Consider the following 14,289-nt stretch of genomic DNA (forward strand, 5'->3'; position numbering starts at 1 on the left):
TTAAGGTGTAAGTTATAATGTGTCCATTCTAAAACTCTTAATTAAATAAAATTAATCGATTTATATGACTCTATAATAAATCCATGAAACGAAATTTGATATGCGATAGTAATCCGCATTCATCGAAATTTAAAGAACAGAATATTCGGCATACATTGATCTTATAACTTTAAATATTATAGATGGCAAGGCGGTTGGCACGCGGCACCCCCCGGCGCTTGTTTTCGTTACGCACACAATAGACCGTGTCATACTCCGCGCCCCGCGGCCCCCGCGCCCTGTTTGCGGAAGGTCGCCGCGACGCCGCACTATCATTCTCGTCCCGACCATCGAATGAACAGGCACCCGTGCGTGTCGCTCCGTGTCACTCCGTGTGTAGAGTTCTTAACTCCTCTTCCTTTGTACATATTGCATCGCATTTCGAGGCACTGGTCGTTCATTGCGAAGTCTCGCTCGTGTCTCGCGAGTATTTATCCATAGAGATCGAAAAGAAGAGAAAAGATCGAGGAAAAGATCCAAATTCCAAATTGATGTTTCTCCGCGATTTACTTACCGAACGATGATTATTGCTCTAATTCAAATGCATCCCGTGTCGTGTTTCGGTTTATTCATCAAATTGAAAATAATTTACGATCGCTTATCGCTTTCAATTGTGCAGAACGATATGCAAATCATACGCGAATCATTGTATGTGATATAGATGACGGAACCGTGGTTAATTAGTTTCACGTTTGATCGTGTTTTCGCGAGTGTTGTCTCATGAACGTGCAACGAAGCAACATGAGAGAAGGATGAATCCTGGGAGGCATTAGATTCATCGTATCAGTGGTGAATGTAAGCAGTTCTCTTTTAATCCTTGGTTGCCATCATGCATGCGTTTCCGCGCGTTAAGTATAACGCGCGTCAAACATGCGTTACCCCTCCAGAGATTACCCTAATCAAGTGCGTGTTTTTTTCAAATGCGTGCGTTTGACGCGCAATTAAACGCATGGCAACGCGTGTATGGAAACCAGGGATAACTTAAGATGTAATGGATCTGTGAATATTGTAGTTAGATATAACATTTCATAGATTCATTGTCTTGAAATGGATGGGCTAGGCCAAATTAGTATAAATGTTTAATCTTGGAACACGTCCGTTGATTCAGTAATGCACACAGAGAGCTCACAGAATAGAGATCACAGATATTGTTATTATCGACGCATTTATTGGTCATTTACTTGCACATTGAGATCTCATTACACGACAGAATAGTACATATATACAAGCTATTTGGAACTTATAGCAAATTTAATCTGGCAAAGATAAATTAAAAAAAAAAAGAAAATTTTTTACAGAAATATGTTTAATAAAAAACCGTAAAAGCAGTAATATATAGTAATTTTTGCAAAAGAAAAATTATCTTTAAATATCTGATACAGATCTCTTTTTTTACATTTTTTGCCAAGCACTTTATTCGCAGATAAAATTTTCAGGAAAAATGCAATAAAGGAACTATCACAAAGAAAAAATAAATTAAAAATTATTAAAATTAATATATTATTTTTAATATGAATGCATTGATTTAATTTTTAAGCTTAATATTTTAATAAATAATAAGAAATAAAAAAGAAAGAAGTGGATATAATAAAAATGGAAATAAGTGAAATATTGGATATATTTAAAATATAAAGATTGGAATAGAAAATCTTTTATTTAATTTTCTTCGTGATATTTGCATTCTGGATGAAAAGATTTGGAACAAAATATTTATTGTATTGTATACGTTTATAAAATAATAAATAAAATAATAAATTATATTATTTATAGAGTAGGGAAAAAATATTGTAATATATGAAATATGTACATATATTATATTTTTTTTCCTTCAAATATATATTTTAAGTAAAGTCCGATACGTTTGAAAGCTCTTAGAAAATAGAAAAAAGGCTTTTTTCTATTTATTTCAATTAAGAGACATATAGAGAGAAGAACGCAATTTACGCAATTAGAATATTTTACGCAATTATTTTAAATAATTGATTTAATAAAAATTTCGTTAATGATTATTAATCTATCTTTATGATGTGTAAATTTTAATCTAATCTCTTAATCTAATCTCTTATAGCTGATAAATGTTTATCGATTATGACATTTTGCGTTGTCTGAAATAAAATAAAATAAAACATGAGATCCAATAAATATTTTGTCAGGAGATGTGTAGTTTCTTTTGGAATTAATACTTTACGTGTAGATTATGTTAAAATATTTAAAATATTTAATAAAGTATTCTTTATTCCTTTTTAATCAAAATTGTTTATTCATATGTTTCAGAAAATAACGGCCCAGAATGTGTCGCGTCGAGGGAGTTCTACGAATAAGCTGATAATCTGGACAATCTGAGAGAAGGAGGAAGCCTAGGAGGAGGCATCGGGCACCGTCGGAGCAACTTGCGGTGAGTATTATTTCTTATTTATGCAAAATTAATTGTTCTTTTTTAAGTTTGAATTGTTTTATTTCGAATTAAAAATATTAATTAGAGGAAAAGATTTATAAAATTTTAATGATCAAAATTTGTAAAGTTTATTCTGAAAATTCTTATGGTTCTTTTTCAAAATTATTTTCGTAATATTTGAATATTGAAGACGAATAAAAAATTCAACACTTATAATAATTAATGTTTGAAGGATTGATTATTTAGCATTATTTTAATGTAAACGTTATATTTGCTTGTTACAGAATCATCGTAGCGACGTTGCAGATAACTCCGTTGTTGCGCATCGGTCGGTGAGTGAGAAAGTAATTTCTTTATTGAGGTAACGGACCTATATGGCACTTACTAATGATTTTTGTAAAAATATAAACCACACATTACATTTTTTAAGGTTCCCAGAAGCAAATATTTATCAAATATTTTTTATAGTGTAGTATAGCATTTTATTTTGTCGTACACACTCGACATAATTACATAATTAATATTTTTAATATATACAATTATTACCAAATTTATAATATATACCTAATGTTTATAAAAAGATAATATATTACATAATTCCTAACAACTGTGTATATGTGTGTGTAAGTGTGCATGTGGTTTAATGTATATATTATTTTTTGCTACTATTGTTAAAAATATTGCTCTTGCAGCAAAAAATGTTAGTTGCCCATATTTTACGACTAAATTTGTTACGGTAGCTAATTTTTTTTTCGTGTATGGATAAGTAAAAATACGGGTTGATAGGTAAGAACAGAGGGACATAATTAGACAGTTAAAAAAGTGCTGATAAAATTTTATAATCTAAATAAATAATATATAAATTATAATAATATATATATTAAACCACACGCACACTTACACACACATACATACATAGTTGTTAGAAATTATGTAATATATTATCTTATTATAAACATTAAATATATATTATAAATTTGGTAATAATTGTATATATTAAAAATATTAATTATGTAATCGAGTGTATACGACAAAATAAAATTCTATACACTATAAAAAATATTTGATAAATATTTGCTTTTGGGAACCTTAAAAAATGTAATGGTTTATATTTTTACAAAAATCATTAGTAGGTGTTAATAATTTTACAAAATTCTTAATTTTAAATTTCCGGATTTAAAATTATCCATAATTTTTATGGCAATATATTTTAATTTATTAACCCGTTGAGGTCACACCTCCTAAAAGTAACGTAGAGGTCCATGGGGTCCAATGGATCCCACAACAGTTTCCATTTGCGTTCTTTTTGATATATCGACTCAAACCATGAACTGGAATTAATTTATGACTTTCTCTTAATAATCCAATAATTAAAAAAAAAATTTTATGTTAAAAAAACGCAAAAAAAAAATTTTTTTTCGAGAAATTTGACTTTTTTCACAAAAATATTTATCAAAATTTTTTTGAGATAGAGCAAAAAAACTGTGTGCGTTTTACCCTCAAAATAGTATACTTTTAAGAAAAAAAAGAAAAAAAGGAAAAAAAGCCTGGGGTCTACTGGACCCCATGTGACCTCAACGGGTTAAATAAAAGTGCAAAAATTTGATGCTAAGCCAATGATTAGATAAATATTAAACTTTTATTTGCTGACATTTATCTTAAATATTATAAAATTATAAGGAAAATTTATTATATTTTTATGAAATTTTAGATTTTACGATATCGCTAGTAAAAATCAGAATTCGCGAAATGCCATATTTTATTTCGCACTAGATTAAATATAGACATATTCTCAAAGAATTCCGTGTAATATTAAATATTTTAAATGAATTTTTTAATTATATTTTATTAATACAATATTAAATATTAGTTAACAGTTAATGCAAATATGACGTTTATTCATGTTCTTGATATGATTGTTATTTGGCGATAGGGTCTTGTCGCCGTTCTTCGCATGAAGTAGATGATAGCAGGTGATTTGTACCGATAAAGAATTGAAATGATTTTTATTGTGGATGATTATTTCGCTTTGAACAGAACCCATCCGCCTAATTCGATGGCCTGTTGAAAGCTTCCTGAGGGTTTCCGTTGTAGAGCCAGAATTAAATGAATTTTTTTGGAGATGTCCGGAAGCAGTGGTGTTGGCAGTACCTATTATATAATCTTACTTAATTAATTATTTATCTATATTTGATCAAGTATTGCAGAAAAATGGAAAATAACATAAATTTTATGTCACTGTATTCGGCTATGAAATTGGTTAAAATAAAATCTTATTTTTATCGGGGTGACTTGTCTTGAACAGTCGGTACACGAGACTTTTTGTACTCGCACATACAATAAACTACAACAAAAGCGCATGCATTTTATTATTATTAAATATAATCATTCGTAACTTTTTGATAGGAACTTATCATTTTTTGTACTAAAATATAGTTGTCTTTGTATTATAATTAATGGGAGACTATATTTTTTCGCGTGCGAATTTTTATTTCGTGTACTAACTAAAGAATTAGGATAAATTAGATTATATATTAAAACATTCTAGAATTGCATAATATTGTAATACGCAGTTAAAGAATAATACTTAGACCCAGTTTCACAAGTGTCGGTTAACTTTTAATCTTAGATTAACTCACTCTTTGCCTCCTTCTAACGTCCCCCTTAGAAAAAGACGAAGAGTGAGTTAATCTAAGATTAAAAGTTAACCGACACTTGTGAAACTGGTCCTTAGTCGTTAAGTGGTTAACTGGTTGTCAGAATAATCGCTATCGGAAGCAGTCTGGAAGATTCGGGATTTGTTCTCTTCTATAACGAGGTCTTTAGTGTTTAATGGGTCGCTTAATTTTTTTTCGCGAATTGATTTCGTAGAAACGACAGAAGCAGAGCACATTGAACTCACTCTCCACTTTGAGGATCATTCTTTTCTGTATCGGATACTAATGTGTCACTCGATGGACTTTGATCTGGTCAAATCGTTGGACCAGTTATACTTTATTGAACGTGGCAGTAATAGGTACGCTCTTTTCTCACGATTTTTGAGGCTCGAATAAATCCTATCTCGATTAAACATAAAAAGAGAATTAGACTTTATATGTGTGATCAATTATATTATTAATATATTATAAAATCGTGCACAGATGCGATTGTACAAAACACTTCATTTTCTGTCAAACAATATTGTCAAACAATTTATGTTATTTTCCATTTTTCTGCAATATTTATAGAAAACTAATAGTTATAACTGGAACTTACGTTGCAATGTGAATGCATTATAAAAATTACATGTTTCGCAATTGAATCATACCACGAGTATAAACCGATTTATTCGTCGCGTGTTTTTCTATTTAATCATTAGCTTAACGAAACTCCCCGGAAAATTCCACCCCTATTTCATATAGTTTTGGTAAAAATTCGGTTCAGGGGTTTGGGCTGGGCGTTGATGAGTAAGTGAGTGAGTGAGTTAGTCAGGACATCTTCCTTTATATATGTATATAGATTGATAAAATTAACAATTTTCTTGGTCGCGGTTATCCGCGTTATCTAAGGCAAAGTATAAACTTTATAATTATTACTTAATAAAATTATCAAAAAAACGTATGTTATATAATAATCATGTGTCTATACATCGCATCGGTTGCAGCCGTATGTCTTACATCATGAGAATTTTATGTTATTGTATGCATTCGAATGTCTCGTATATAAATCCGCGTTAAAAAGAAATCTTATATGTTTAATCTCTAAACAATTTACATTGTACCTTTTATTTTGTAATTCTGTATTGCGCTCTATATTATGCATTATATTTTGTATATTCTATGTGTATATTCTTTTTTATATAATGTAATTCTTTTATGATAATATAATGTAAAATTAATTATATTAAAAGTAATATAGAAGAATTAAAAGAAAATGCCTCTAAAAGGAAAAGACCAGTGATCAGAATCTTTAAAGAATGACGTCTAATGACGTCTTAATGACGTCTAATCAACGTCTAGAGACGTCTTTGGACGTCAATTAGACGTCACCTTGCTACCTGGGTAATAATTCACAAGTATAGGGTAAACTCGGGCAAGATGGCTATAGAATAATACATATGGACAAATTTCGGGCCATTTTTTTTGGAAAATTAGCGTATCAATTCCGGTTGCAATGCTACAATCAATACGTATCTGTAACAATTAATGATTGACATATTACATTGGGAGAATTTATGATTATATTATACTGCATTTGTGTGCTCACATACACACACACAAATTTTGTATGAAAGAAATTACCAGTGAAGTAGCAATGGAAGTTTTTAAAACGGGATATTCATTATAATATTCAGCAATCGAAGTCCCTTTCCTTCTTACGTTAATGTGTCGATGTCATTTCATGTTTAAAAACATGGACTATTTCTTCAGCCCATTTCTGAAAATCTGCTGAACTTATTCTACATTGAAATAGAAATAATTAGATAAAATATGCAATTACAATTTTACATATACAATTTTATAAGATAGCATACATACTTTATAGATTTGCAAAGAAGTTTGTCTATAATTAAATGGCTTATTTTATTACGGTCTGATGCAGTCAATCGTGTTTGCCTTAATATTTTTTTACCACAACTGGATTCGGAAAGCAATTCTTTTAAAGTCTAGACAAAAATAGTAAATATTAAGAACATAAAAATATTAAAATTAAAATTTTAGATTTTAGGATTTATATTTTCTTATTTCTATTTTTACTTGCCTATTTAAAAAACGCGATAAAATTTCAAGAATATAATACAGAATATAAAGTTTGTATAAAAATACATACTTTTCCACGATTGCTCACACTTGTGCACAATTCCTTAGAAGAACAACTATCTATACGACAGTTTCTTCGATGTCACTTGTGACTTTCTAGTCCAGGAGCTAGCGGAATTTTATAGCTGACTGATTTTCTTACGCCTGAAATTTTTTTCACGAGTTATTATGGTCATGTCTGCCAAATGTAGACAGGTGGCAGAGTCTGTCCGCGGGACATAGAGCGAACAGAATTTTTGTAACTTGTATTAATTTCCAAAGACATTGACTGATTTCATTACAGCTGATTTTTTTACAGTTGATTAATTGTTTCGTTACCGTTTATATTTCTTATATCGTTTAATCCCATATTTCTTTTCTCTATGTCCAATTCGTCGTAATATATCTCAGACTGCGGTATGTTATAAAATTTGGCTATGTTTTGAACAACGCAGCAAGCATTAACAATGAGAGCTGAAATTGTTTATAACATCATAAAATTAATATAACTATTGGTATTACATTAGTATTTACAAGATGCAATTGGTATATGAATCTTACCTGAAAATTCTGGTGAATAATGCAATGCTCTCTCCTTTCTTAGACACCTCCATCGTCCCTTTAACATCCCAATAGCTCGTTCTATACATGACCGAGCTCTTACATGAGCATTAGTGTAACGAGCCGAAGGTGATCCTTCTGGTTGTCTTAGTTTTGGTGTCAATAAGTACGGTAACAAAGGATATCCGGAATCACCTAAATATTAAAATCATGCTATGCATATATCAACGATATAACACTTCTATCTGTATATCATATAATATTTCTAATATTAATAATAATATTAATCCTAGTAGCATTATACATTGGTGCAATATTGGCTAACAATATATATCCAATATCAAATACTTTTACTTTGCCAGTGAGTAGTGAAATTACAAAAATCCTTTGCTGCGACCAAACTGGCTAATATTTATTTAACAAGCACAACGCGTTTCAACCGAGATTCCGGTCCTTCTCAGGTGCGTACAATAAATTAACGCTTGCAAAACACTTCATTATACACAATGTGGCAGCAATGAGTCTACGAACTAAAATACAAAAAAAAAAAGTAAAATAATAAATTAGCAAACTAAAATGACGTACGAAGAGTAAACTCAGGAATAAAATAGCAACGCTTACATGTTTTGTGTGTCAAAGGCGATAAAAGATATGCGAGTCGTAACATATTTAACAGACGTGAAATTCGGTGGTGCGTTCACTATAGGTGACGACAGACGACTGAGTGAGAAACAAAGGCAGAGGTAACCGAAAGCGCTCACATTAAGTTTATTATTTTGTCATAAATGACAGGAAGGTTATCGGTGTCCTTTTGTAAATTAATAGTGTTATTGTTTTTCTTAATAAACACCATTTCGGCTATCTCTCTTTTTTTAAAATGTTTCTCGTTATGTAGAACTTTGGGACTAGTCCAATTAAATTCGTGATTGCAAGAGGTCTTGTGTTTGCTGACCACAGAATGATTACTGGGATGCTTTTTAATATCGGCACGATGTTCCTTGATTCTAGTCACCAAATTTCTTTTGGTCTGTCCGATGTAACATCTCGGTTGAAACGCGTTGTGCTTGTTAAATAAATATTAGCCAGTTTGGTCGCAGCAAAGGATTTTTGTAATATATATCCAATTTTTCATATTGGTCCAATATTAATTTTTCACACCACATTTTCACACAACATATTGATTTCATCTTTAACCAAGATTGGCTAATAATACGTACCCAATTCCTTTACATTGGGTACAGATCAATTTCTAATATTGAATCAATATTGTAAAAACAATTTTCTTTCTTTATATATAGCCAATATTGAATATTATTAATTAGCCAATGCATCGACTTCTTTTCAATATATTGGCAAAAATTAATTTTTATCATGGTACTTTAATGTCTCTATCAATATTAATAGAGACATTGATAAATCATGACAAAAAAATAATTTTTGCCAATATTGATTAAAAAAGTAGTTAATGCATTAATTTATAAATTAGAGTTCATTATTGGCTAAAAATAAATGTAGAACCTGTGTGCTGTTATTTAATTTTAAACAATTTAAAACAAAAAATAAACATACAAATAATATTAATTTATGATAACTTTCTAGTTTTATTCAGAGCTTGTTTTCTGGATAAAGTTTTAAACATGGTCATATAAAAAAATAATATATCATATAAAAGAATAATATTAATAATGTAAGAAATACCTTATACTTACATGTAATGTAAGTTATATATAGAATATTACCTTTATGACATTATATTTTACTTTAAAATAAGTTTTGAAAATATATAGAATGTAATGAATATATAAATGAATTAAACCTTAATAAGTATATAATAATATATTCTTATACATTTTTGAAGAAAGTTTAGTCTTGATTTTGCGCCCTCTTCTCTTTTTCCTGTGCCCTCTTTTTTCTTCCTCCCTCTCTGTCTCCACTCTCAGCAAGAAACTTTGATATTTTTTTTAGAATTTCGCTTTTTGATGTATTTGGTATCTTATTCGAAACAATCTCTACAAACAAAAAAAGTATAAACTTGCACATTGCTTCCTCATAGTTTTTAAGTGGGCAAGTAGAAACTTGCACATTGCTTTCTCATAATTTTCAAGTGTACAAATTATAAATTTGAACATTACTTCCTCACAATTTTCAAGTATGCAAATTATAAATTTGCACGTTACTTAATCAACATTTTATTTTGCTCATAAAGCTTCCTCGTTTATCCCCCGATCTTGGCTTAATTGTCTGGATCGTCCCTCGATCTTGACTAAATTGTCCGGATCATGCCCCGATCTTGGCATAATTGTTTAGATCATGCCCCGATCTTGACTTAATTGCTTGAATCATACCGATCTTAGATCATGATCCAATCTAGACAATTAAGCCAAGAATATAATAAAACTATACATAGCCCGATCTTTTAAAATTTGCCACACATATTTCTAACAAAATTATGGACCTTTGATCGCGTATAAAAATAGATCTAATCAATCAAATCTTAAAGAATTATATATGAAATAGGGGTAGAAAAAACTGAAAAGTAGATATAATAGAATTAGAAATAAATAGATATCTCAAATATTGAGAAAGCTACAGCGTACAAAACACGCTTTTCTGAAAAATAAAAATCCCCTTAAAATCCATACCGGTCGACGGATTTTAATAAAATTAGAGGAGAACATACTTTCTATGATACTCTATTTGTGTGCAAAACTTCAACCCGGTATCTAAAAAATTGTAGAAGTAGATGCGTGTACAAAAAAATCCACACACACACACACACACACACACACACACACACACACACACACACACACACACACACACACACACACTTACGGACATTTTCTACTAATATGATTTCTCGACATTTTGGAACATTCTAAACCTATTTCCATCAAAATCTCGAAATAGTATAACTAGTGGAAAAAGTGGTCGATTCTGAATGAGTGTGAAGTTGGTCGCACGAGCGAGCGAAGCGACCATCACACTAATTTGGGCTCGACCACTCTTCCCACGAGTTGTTTATACTATTTTTCCTAACAAGAGCGTGAAACAGGCCGCTTTTCGCGCTTGTTTTACAATTTTATTTCTGTACTAGTTGGGAAATGGCTCCATATTTTAACGCACGTTATCATTGCGAAATGGATCGTTTTGCTCACTCAAAACAAGCGCGAAAAGCGGCCTATTTCACGCTCGCGTTAGGAAATAATTATTTGTGTAACAAGTGAGGTAAGATGAAAATTCCCGGGTGCGGAGTTTACGCACGAGCCGAAGGCAAGTTACACACGACTTACACTCCCTATTTTATGTTGCAAGTGCCTGGAAAGTGGTCTATCACGCACGCGTAGCGTGCGTAATGGGGCACTTTCCATGCACGTGTTGCATAAAAAAATTTTCTCGCTTCGCTCGTGCGATCAACTTCACACTCATTTAGAATCGACCACTTCTGACGTAGAACTACGTCTTTCTCCGCGGTATGGGGAGTACCCACGGATGCGACGATGCAACGAAAATATGTCACACTTTGAACGTTTAGATCTTCGAAACTAATAATTGTAGAGTAATCATTGACATCTCATTTTAAAGCTTAAGAAGTCCCATTTATGATAAATCTAGTCCGAACTCTCTATTTTTTTCCGTTTCGTTATAGTAGCGTTTTAAAGTTTCGCAAAATTTCTTGTAGATTCAACGAAAACATGTTTCACTTTGAACGTTTAAATCTTCGAAACTAATAATCGTAGAGTAATGAATGACATCTCATTTTAAAGCTTAAGAAGTCCCATTTATGATAAAACGAGAGAGAGAGAGAGAGAGAGAGAGAGAGAGAGAGAGAGAGAGAGAGTTTGAGTTTGAGTTTGAGTTTGTTTATTATGCCATAGTCAAGACTTTAGGCAAATGATGAAAAATACAATGATATACATGAAGTAAACAAGAGTAAAGTAAAAACAAAAATTGGAAAAAATAAGAACTAAAAAGATACAGTACAGATGAGATAATTATAATAAAGCAGTGAGCAAAAGGGGAAACAATGAAGATAATAATGACTATATTGCAACAAGTAATAATGTTGTTTCCACCTCAGCAAACGCTTCAGAACCAAATTTTGTTGACAGTATTAATAACTGAAATAATGCTGAAGAAAAAAATCAACAGAATTCGGTCGTGCTCTCTCTCTAACAACAATCGCAGAAAAATGACATTAATACTTAAAACTAGTTAAGACGTTAATGTAGCGACGATTAATGTACAGTGACTAGGAAGGTTTAGACTAGATGTACTTACATCTATCACGCACCAGCGCTACATCATACATAAACATTAGATAGCCCCAAGGTAGAACCTCAACCAGAACCGAGCTCAAGTGTAAATAGATAGCTATTGAGCTTCAGCTTAAATTCATTTAGAGACGAAGACGACACCACCTCGGTAGGAAGCGAATTCCATAAGTAAATACCCGCTAGGTGAAAGGACTGGTGGTAAGTCTCAGTTCTGTGAATGGGAATTTGGAAAGTACTAGGCAGTGCCAGCCGTGACGATCGTCTAATCGAGAGATCGGCTCTGACAAAAATCTCAGAGAGGTAGCTAGGAGACATACCATAATGTATCTTGAACATTTCGATGCCAAGGAAATAGAGACGTCGATTTCTAACAGACAGCCACCCTAATTGGTGACGGTAAGGAGTGATATGTTCGTCTCGACTCAAATTAAAGATAAACCGAATCGTACAATTTATAAGCCTCTGCAGTTTTGTGTTAAGCTCATCAGTAACATCATTATAGACAAGAGAGCAGTAGTCTAACAGAGGCCAAATCAATGCAGACACGAGTTTTACACGCAATTGTAATGATAAGGAGTTTTTGTGAAACTTAAGCTTGTGCAGCGTGAAGTGTACCCGCTTAGAAATATGAGCGACGTGACCATTCCAAGATAGATCAGAGCTCATAATGACACCCAGATTCCGAGCCTGAGAGACAAACGGAATAGAGGTACCACTGACAGAGATGAGAGGTAAATCGTGTAGATCAATTTGGTCGACGTAACGCTTGCTACCGAATATTAATACTTTGGATTTCTTAAGATTGAGAGACAATCCATTTGTGGTCGCATATTCAGAGATGACTCCGACATCATGGGCCACCAACTGCAAAGCAACATTCAACTGACTAAAGAGACACTTACGGTAAATCTGAGTGTCGTCAGCAAAAACCAAGCGTTGGGTAAATCTAAGAAACGCACCAATGTCATTAATGAAAAGGGAAAAGAGGAGCGGTCCCAATACTGATCCCTGAGGCACGCCAGAGGTGATGGATAGCCACTCGGAGAATTCACCAACCAGATCAACGACCGCCTGAGAGCGACCAGTGAGGTACGAAAAGATTAATTTGAGGGCAAGATCAGAAAACCCTAGTTTCCTCAGTTTAGACAGAAGCAAAGGATGAGAGACAGTGTCAAAAGCCTTGCTGAAGTCAAAGAGGACAAGGATCAATACCTCACCTGCGTCAACGCCACTCTTAATATCGTGAGATAGTCTAAGAAGGGCAGACTGGGTAGAGTAACCCTTACGATAACCAGATTGACGGTCGTCGAGAATATGGTGCAAATTGATAAAATCAACGATTTGGCGGTGAAGGATTTTTTCAAACAGCTTGGAAAGTTCACACAAGTTGGCAATAGGTTTCGTTTCAGAGGGAGAGGTAGGTGATCTAACTTTAGAGAGAGGACGCAGTATAGCACGTTTCCAGAGAGATGGGAAATAACCCAGATTGAGACAGCAGTTGAAAAAAGAGGTCAAAAGGTTACTAATATAAGGAAAGGCCAAGGCAATAGGAAACAGAGGTAATTGATCGTAACCTGAGGCGAAGGAAACAGAAGGTGAAGAAGCCATCAAGGAGCGAAGGTTATCGTGGGATATTTCGGTGAAACTAAAAAGCGGTTCGTCAGGCGTAGTGGATGAAATAATATTGGAGAACTGAGATTGTGAACAGGAAGGATAACGATTTGAGACAGAGGAATAATGGGCATTCAAGAGATCACGTGAAAAAAAGACAAGGGGTGAGGAAAGAGGCGATTCAACTAAACCAAGGTTGGCAAGTTCACGCCAAATCTTGGACGGATCAGAAGCGGTGCTCAATCTATTCATATAGAACCTCTCTCTGGCTCGCCTTAAATCAAGCGTGAGACAATTTCTGTAAAGCCTGTAAATGTGAAAGTCGAGAATGTTGCCTGATTTGCGCGCAGCATTAAAGAGACCGTTGCGATGCCGAATTCGGTCCGAGAGGTCATCGGTAAGCCAAGGCGCCGACGGTCGAGTCACACGAAAAGAATTAACAGGAGCATGCAGATCAAGGCTAGCAGTAAAATTGTCAGTAATAGTGCTCAGGATGTTATCAATGTCCGACTCACCCGGGCTCGTCAGACCAAAATCAGATGGGAAAGATGCAGAGAGCTTAGAAGTAAGAGTCTGAACGAACGCTTCCTCGTCAAATCTCTTGTAGCAGCGACGAACTAAGGTGCGA

The 14,289-nt window shown here is 33.0% G+C and overlaps 2 long non-coding RNA genes across 2 annotated transcripts; one reads left to right on the plus strand and one right to left on the minus strand.

Moving 5' to 3' along the window:
- On the plus strand, positions 1–5,560 carry LOC139819155 (uncharacterized). The gene is made up of 4 exons (XR_011733619.1): positions 1–834; positions 2,314–2,434; positions 2,719–2,766; positions 4,472–5,560. It is a non-coding gene; the product is annotated as an uncharacterized lncRNA (long non-coding RNA).
- Positions 5,561–5,738: 178 nt separating this feature from the next.
- Positions 5,739–10,162, minus strand: LOC139819154 (uncharacterized). The gene is made up of 7 exons (XR_011733618.1): positions 9,622–10,162; positions 7,774–7,968; positions 7,552–7,686; positions 7,244–7,377; positions 6,952–7,079; positions 6,715–6,872; positions 5,739–6,606 (listed from the first exon to the last, which is right to left on the minus strand). It is a non-coding gene; the product is annotated as an uncharacterized lncRNA (long non-coding RNA).
- Positions 10,163–14,289: the final 4,127 nt, after the last annotated feature.

Source organism: Temnothorax longispinosus, chromosome 9 (genome assembly GCF_030848805.1).
Source record: "Temnothorax longispinosus isolate EJ_2023e chromosome 9, Tlon_JGU_v1, whole genome shotgun sequence".
NCBI lineage: Eukaryota > Metazoa > Arthropoda > Insecta > Hymenoptera > Formicidae > Temnothorax > Temnothorax longispinosus.